We start from the raw sequence: 7903 nt of genomic DNA on the forward strand, positions 1-7903 counted from the left end.
TGTTGTGGTGTATCACACTGATTGATTTGCGGATATTGAAAAATCCTTGCATCCCTGGGATAAATCCCACTTGATCATGGCGTATGATCCTTTTAATGTGTTTTTGGATTCTGTTTGCTAGTATTTTGTTGAGGATTTTTGCATCTATGTTCATCAGTGATATTGGCCTGTAATTTTCTTTTTGTGGTATCTTTGTCTGGTTTTGGTATCAGGGTGATGGTGGCCTCATAGAAAGAATTTGGGAGTTTTCCGTCCTCTGCAATTTTTTTGGAACAGTTTCAGAAGGATAGTTAGCTCTTCCCTAAATGTTTGATAGAATTCACCTGTGAAGCCATCTGATGCTGGACTTTTGTTTGTTGGGAGTTTAAAAATCAGTTTCAATTTCAGTACTTGTGATTGGTCTGTTCATATTTTCTATTTCTTCCTGGTTCAGTCTTGGGAGATTGTACCTTTCTAAGAATTTGTCCATTTCTTCTAGGTTGTCCATTTTATTGGCATACACTTGCTTGTAGTAGTCTCTCGTGGTCCTTTGTATTTCTCTGGTGTCCTTTGTAACTTCACCTTTTTCATTTCTAATTTTATTGATTTGAGTCTTCTCCCTTTTTATCTTCATGAGTCTGGCTAAAATTTTACCAATTTTGTTTATCTTTTCAAAGAACCAGCTTTTAGTTTCATTGATCTTTGCTTTTGTTTTCTTCGTCTCTATTTCATTTATTTCTGCTCTGATCTTTATGATTTCTTTCCCTCTACTAACTTTTGGTTTTGCTTGTTCTTCTTTCTCTAGTTGCTTTAGGTGTAAGGTTAGGTTGTTTATTTGAGATTTTTCGTGTTTCCTGAGGTAAGATTGTATTGCTATAAACTTCCCTCTTATAACTGGTTTTGCTGCATCCCGTAGGTTTTGGATCATTGTGCTTTTGTTTTCATTTGTCTCTAGGTATTTTTTGATTTCCTCTTTGATTTCTTCAGTGATCCATTGGTTGTTTAGTAGCATATTGTTTAGCTTCCACTTGTTTGTGTTTTACAGTTTTTTTCTTGTAGTTTACTTCTAATCTCATAGTGTTGTGGTCAGAAAAGATGCTTGATATGATATCAATTTTCTTAAATTTATCGAGGCTCGCTTTGTGGCCCAGCATGTGGTCAATCCTGGAAAATGTTCCACGTGCACATGAGAGGAATGTGTATTCTGCTGCTTTTGGATGGAATGCTGTATAAATATCAATTAAGTCCATCTGGTCTAATGTATCATTTGAGGTCTGTGTTTCATTACTGATTTTCTGTCTGGATGATCTGTCCATTGATGAAAGCGGGGGTTAAAGTCCCTCACTATTATTGTGTTACTGTTGATTTCTCCCTTTATGGCTATTAGTATTTGCCTTACATGTTGAGGTGCTCCTATGTTGGGTACATATACATTTACAATTGTTACGTCTTCTTCTTGGATTGATCCCTTGATAATTATGTAGTGTCCTTCTTCATCTCTTATAACAGTCTTTATTTTAAACCTTATTTTGTCTGCTATGAGTATTGCTACTCCAACTTTCTTTTGATTTCCATTTGCATGGAATACCTTTTTCCATCCCTTCACTTTCAGTCTGTATGTGTCCCTAGGTCTGAAGTGGGTCTCTTGTAGGCAGTGGGTCTTGTTTTTCAATCCATTCAGCCAGTCTATGTCTTTTGGTTTGAGCATTTAATCCATTTATATTTAAGGTAATTATTGATATGTATGTTCCTATTAACATTTTCTTAATTGTTTTGGGTTTGTTTTCATAGGTCCTTTTTCTTCCCTTCCGCTTTTGTTCTCTTCTCTTGTGGTTTGATGACCATCTATAGTGTTGTTTGGGTTGCTTTTTCTCTTTTGTATGTGTATCTATTGTAGCTTTTGGGTTTGCTGTTCCCACGAGCTTTTGATATAGCAATCTATATATGTGCAGTGTTGTTTTAAGTTGCTGGTCTCTTTCTCCCCTAGAGAAGTTTCTTTAACATTTGTTTCAAAGCTGGTCTGGTGGTGCTGAATTCTCTTAGCTTTTGCTTGTCTGTAAAGCTTTTGATTTCTCTGTCAAATCTGAATGAGAGCCTTGCTGGGTAGAGTATTCTTGGTTGTAGGTTCTTCCCTTTCATCACTTTAAATATGTTGTGCCACTCCCTTCTGGCCTGTAGAGTTTCTGCTGAGAAATCAGCTGATAACCTTATGGGAGTTCCCTTGTATATTATTTGTCATTTTCCCTTGTTGCTTTTAATATTTTTTCTTTGTCTTTAATTTTTGTCAATTTGAATACTATGTCTCTTGGCATGTTCCTCCTTGGGTTTATCCTGCCTGGGACTCTCTGTGCTTCCTGGACTTGAGTGACTGTTTCCTTTCCCGTGTTAGGGAAGTTTTCTGCTATTATCTTTTCAAATATTTTCTCAGGTCCCCTCTCTCTTTTCCTTCTGGGACCCCTATAATGTGAGTGTTGATGTGTTTAATGTTGTCCCAGAGGTCTCTTAAACTGTCTTCATTTCTTTTCATTCTTTTTTCTTTATTCTGTTCTGCAGCAGTGATTTCCGCTATTCTGTTTTTCAGGTCACTTATCCATTCTTCTGCCTCAGTCATTCTGCTATTGATCCTTCTAGTGTATTTTTCATTTTAGTTATTGTTTTGTTCATCTCTGTTTGTTTGTTCTTTAGTTCTTCTAGGTCTTTGTTAAACATTTCTTGCATCTTCTTGATCCTTGCCTCCATTCTTTTTCCACGATTCTGGATCATCTTCACTCTCATTATTCTGAATTCTTTTTCTGGAAGGTTGCCTACCTTCACTTCACTTAGTTGTTTTTCTGGGGTTTTATTTTGTTCCTTCATCTGGGACATATTCCTCTGCTGTTTCATTTTGTCTAACTTTCTGTGATTGTGGTTTCCATTCCACAGTCTTCAGGACTGTAGTTCTTCTTGCTTCTGCTGTGTGCCCTCTGGTGGATAAGGCTGTCTAAGAGGCTTGTGCAAGTTTCCTGTGGGTAGGACTGGTGGTGGGTGGAGCTGGGTCTTGTCCCTCTGGTGGGCAGGGCCGTGCTCAGTAAAATTTTAATCTGCTTGTCTGCTGATGGGTGGGGTTGTGTTCCTGCCCTGTTGGTTGTTTGGTCTGAGGTGACCCAGCACTGGAGCCTACAGGCTGTTTGGTGGGGCTGATGGTGGCCTCCAGGAGGGCTCACACCAGTGAGTACTTCCCAGAACTGCTGCTGCCAGTGTCTTTGTCCCCACAGTGAGCCACAGCCACCCCTCACCTCTGCAGGAAAACCTCCAATACTATCAGGTACGTCTGGCCCAGTCTCTTATGGTGTCACTACTTTTTCCCCCTGGGTCCTGGTGCACACGAGACTTTGTGTGCACCCTCCAAGAGAGAATTTCTGTTTCCCCCAGTCCTGTGGAAGTCCTGCGATCAAACCCCGCTGGCTTTCAAAGCCAGATTCTCTGGGGACTCCTCCTCCCATTGCTGGACCCCCAGGCTGGGAAGCCTGATGTGGGGCTCAGAACTTTCACTCCTGTGGGATAACTTCAGTGGTGTAATTGTTTTCCAGTTTGTGGGTCGCCAACCCAGTGGATATGGGATTTGATTTTATCATGATTGTGCCCCTCCTACCATCTTGTTGTGGCTTCTTCTTTGTCTTTGGATGTAGCGTATCTTTTTTTGGTAGGTTCCAGCATTTTTTTGGTCAGTGGTTGTTTAGCAGTTAGTTGTGATTTTGGTGTTTTTGTAAGAAGGGGGTGAGCTCATGTCCTTCTACTCCTCCATCTTGAGCTAATCCCGGTTGTTATTTTAAAGTTCCTGTTTGATAGTTCAGCATCTAAGTCACTTCTGAGTTTGATTCTGTTAACTATCTCTTGACAAGTTTTGCTCAAATGCTAGTCATGTGTAGAGACTCAGGTAAATAGTATTACCCCTGGAAATAGGTATGCCTGTTCTGGCAGGCTGTTAATGGGGGGATTTTTATGTTTATCAAAAGTGAGAGTGGATTTTTAAAAGTTGAGAAATATGACTATAGAAGATACATAATTTGGATATGAAAGATTGCTGTGAGATTTGCAAGACATGGAGACTGGTCTATTCATTCACTCGACAGATATTTATGGAGTGCCTAATATACTGACATATGCTGCTCTGCACAAAAACATGGCAGGCTTTCTCTTGTATTGTGGGAATTTACTGTGGTTGCTTTACTTTGGGGCATAGCATATTTATCAATGCCTGTGAAAGGGAGGGGTAGGAATCAGGATTGGGCAGAGGGAGAACTCAAACTGAGATGCAGATCCAACAAACCTGAGAATCTGTGTTTCTAAACAAGTTCCTAGTTAATGTTCACGTGGCTGATCCATGGACCATACTTTGAAAAGTCAAGTTCTGGGGCAATTTGACTGGTTCTCAGCTGATAATAAAACAATGAAAGAAGAAATGAGTGATGACTATCTGTGTACATCTGTTTCCCATTTTTTTTTTTTTTTTTTTTAGTTATAATAATGTGGGGAAAAGCCATTTGGTATTTGTGGGAGGTGCTTAGTTATGTGAAAATGCAAATGTTTTCCATTCATGTGTCTTAAACATTTTTTGAATTAATTAATGAGGTAAATGCTTAAAAGGCTTATAAAGTTTCCCAGAGAGCATGATACATCATTAGTATTTGGCATAATAATGTAATGGAGTCTACTTGTGAGAGTTTCCTTGGAAGGTTGTTATTTGATTCTATTATATTTCAAGAAAGTAGATTTCAGAAACCCACTTTAAATTGCCTCATTCACATCATTGTTCAAATTGAAGTGGGACTGTGTGCACAGTGGTTTTGCAGTTTTACTGCAGTTTTTCTTTTGTAATTAGTGGAAGTGCAGAAGTGCAATTTTGAGTTAGTGGAACCACAACCACATTCCTTGATTAGCCTATTAAAATCCCAAGCCCTAGAAATGGGGTCATTGCTTCTTGCAGGTATAGAGTTGGGAGTGAGAATTACAGAGGGCATAACTATAATAATTTAGAAATTTGTTTTGGAAATAAGCCAGAATTTGTTAATCTAAAGGAGTGTTATCTTTTACAAGTCAGTTTACAGGATCACAGATGTATTTCAAGGATATTGTAATTGCTCAAAGTTCAGTAATTCCAACTACTTTTTGGATATCTACCTCAACTCGCCTTTCTCAGCTGAAGTTATATGAGAGATTTAAGCTTAATGCCCTAAAGGCATCCATTGTATATAATATTGATATTATATTGTATATGATACAAATGAACTTCTGTGCGTCTGGATTGGTACTAATTATGTTGCATTCTTTGTAAAATGAAATAAGCATTTAAATTCTTCTCTGTTTGTGGTTCAGATGAGGAGCCCAGATGAGAAAGGTTGCCAGTGATTCTTATAGTGAATAGGATTATAATTATTAATTAATTTGCAGATATCTATGTAATTACCTTCCACTATAATTATTAAAGCAGGAAGAGGGAGGGAGTTAGGAGTTTAAAGAAATGGTAACAGGTTTATAACCTCTTTTTGTGCTGTGCCAGGAAAATATTCTTTGATTTAACACCATAGTTCTTGTCTCTTGAGATAGTATCAAAGAGCTGAAGTTTTTAGATGAGTGCCATAGAAATATGAAGTTATTTTTTAGCAATGAGTATCTGAGAATAAGAATGTTTCATTTCTCAGTTATGTAGGATCCTGGATACCACTCAGCTGTCCTTATCCTCAGCAAGATCTAGTCCCTAGTACATTCCTGTCATTAGCTATTCCAAATGTAATTACTGTCCTTAGATCCATTCTCTTAGCAGATGGCCATTTCTCCTATTTAAGTGGGGCTGTCAGGGGGAAAGGGCTCCAATCTACAAGCACATCTACTTTCAAGCCCATTCTTAATTCTAAGAGGACAAATAGACACATCCACAGCACTCTGCTATGCATACCACAAATGTATCCTTTTTTTTTGCAGCCTTCATTTCAGAGTTAAGCTTCTTTCAAGAGTCATGCTGCTTCCTCATTTCCCATATACTCCTCCTGTTGCATATACTCCATTGCAGCCTGCTCCGAGAAGACTCTTCAAAGAGAAAATGGATTTACTTTGAGAAAATGTGTGATGAAGAATTTGAACGATTTTAGTATTAGATGAAAGTATAGGCCCCTCATGTCAACAAGAAAATAGAAAACAAAAACTTCAGGAAAAATAAAAAGTTCTACTAGAGAGTCATTGTCCAAATAGGAAGAAAAAAAGTGGCATAATTTTGAGGAATCATTAGAGTTTAGAAAAAGATAATCCAATTGACTTTCATTCTTGAAACATAATCTAGCATTACAGTTCAAGGGCCATGGGGTTACATTTCTTTTTCTATGTGTGCAAAGCACTATTTGATTTTGCTGTGGTTACTGATTATATCATCAATATTGTAAATACTATTTATTGATGTTTAAGTTTTAGAATTGAGTACATAGTAGATGCTAATAGATGTTTAGAGATCGAAAGAATCAAGTAATTAATCTGGCATATAAGATATTCAGCCCTGATCCAAGGCAGAGGGACCACAAGACCTACCCTGTGGAGACATGTAAATTGGGGTCAGGAGAGCTGTGCTTGTTAAGTCTCCAGAGCGTTTGATACTCTCTCCTTTTTCATCTTCTCCCCTGATGTGAATATCTAGTCTGGGGCCTGAAACAATCATGCTACATTATAAAAGAAAATGTGTTTGCTTTCTATTCAGAGAGCCTTTTCACTGCTAACATTTCCCAACTGTAACCTTTTCTTTCCTGATCAGTTTACACTTTGAATCCATCGGTTTAGATATTACGATTTTATTTCCACCACCTTATATTTTCTTAAAACCAAATTACTCCAAGCATCATTGTTAAATTGGGGCTCATTTGGTTGCAAGGAACAAAAACTGGTTCAATCTAACTTCAGTCAGCAGCAGATTATTTCAGTTATATAACAGGAAATGTCAGGGACATCCTCAGGCAGGGAATACACCAGGTCTCATGTGTTCCACACAAGCAGCTGGGAAGTCGATTATCGATCTGTCTGTTATCACATGGACTCTCACCTTTGCTTCTCTCTTTGCTTTTCTTCACTCCCTTCTTAACCCTTCTTTCTTACACATCTAAAACATGGCTGCCAGCACCCATGACCTGACAGTCCCATTGTCCACCACCATCTAGCTCACTCAGTTCCACATTCCCAGGGGGGAGAATCTGATGGGTCAGCCTGGCCTATGAATCACATGAAACCTGAGATAGGAAGGTATATTCATTTCTTTGAGCTATTGTAACAAATTAGCACAAACTTGGTGGGTAACAACGATAGATATTTATTCTCTCACAGTCTGGGGGCCAAAAGTCCAAAATCGAGCTTTCAGCAGGATTGGTTCCCTCTGCAGGCTCTGAGGGAGAATCTGTTCCATACCTCTTTCTTAGCTTCTGGTGGCTTCGCAATCCTTGGTGTCCTTTGACTTGCAGATGCATCACTCCAATCTCTGCTTCTGTAGTCACATAGCTTTCCTCTTGTGTCTCTCTGTGTTTGACTCTCCTTTTCTGTCTCTTATAAAGATACTGGTCACTGGCTTTAGGGCCCACCTAATCCAGGATGGTCACTTTTAGAGATCCTTACCTTAATTACATCTGCAATGACCCTTATTCCAGATAAGGTCATATTGTGAGTTCTGGGTGGACTTAACTTCCGAGGGTCCACTATTTGACTCACTGAAGGAGGTATAGTCAAGGGCTACCAGAATGTCTTCTAGGCCCCATCCCAGGTGCCGTAAATGTCACGCTCTTATACATCTCTACCAGGAATATTTGTTATTTTATAATTTTGTACATTTACTTTCAATGTACCACTAAAATGTCCCTTTCTCTTAATTACTTTCTGGTATACATTTCCCTTAGAGCAGAATTAACGGCTCCTC

The sequence above is a fragment of the Eubalaena glacialis genome, chromosome 4, assembly GCF_028564815.1.
Source record: "Eubalaena glacialis isolate mEubGla1 chromosome 4, mEubGla1.1.hap2.+ XY, whole genome shotgun sequence".
Classification (NCBI taxonomy): Eukaryota; Metazoa; Chordata; class Mammalia; order Artiodactyla; family Balaenidae; genus Eubalaena; species Eubalaena glacialis.